We start from the raw sequence: 509 nt of genomic DNA, 5'->3' as shown, positions 1-509 counted from the left end.
GCTCGACCACCGAGCTTTGAGATGGCTAGCGCCACGCGCTGTAGCTCGGTCTGAAGCATAGCGGATGCGATGGCCATCTCAACCTCTCTCACCCAGAGCAGAAGATTCTCTCCATCCTTCCCTCAAATACCTTAACGCTCACCATGAGCGGCTTAGATCGGGGGAAGACATCCGTCACCGACGGTGGCGTCATAGACGCAATCGATGCAGGCACCTTTCGCTGCAGGTGCTCTGGCAGCGCATTTTCGTAACTCGAAAACGTCTCTAGACGCGGACCGATTGCCTCGGGGCCTTGTGCTACATGATGTTGCACGCCCTCAGGGCCAAGCAAGGACATCAGCTTGTTAAGCCCGTCCTGCATGCCCTGGGCGAAGAGGAAAATATCTCCATCCTCACAGAGGATCAGTCTAAACGACTCGGGTGTGGATTGACTACAAGTGCAACCAAGTGCAGCGGGGCTGTCGTAGCAAAACCCTTTAGTAAGCGTACTATAGTTCACCGACCTTTCA

Source organism: Plasmopara halstedii, assembly GCF_900000015.1.
Source record: "Plasmopara halstedii genome assembly, contig: Scaffold_430, whole genome shotgun sequence".
In the NCBI taxonomy this organism is placed as follows: Eukaryota; Oomycota; class Peronosporomycetes; order Peronosporales; family Peronosporaceae; genus Plasmopara; species Plasmopara halstedii.
Note: the sequence above shows the minus strand (reverse complement) of the source record.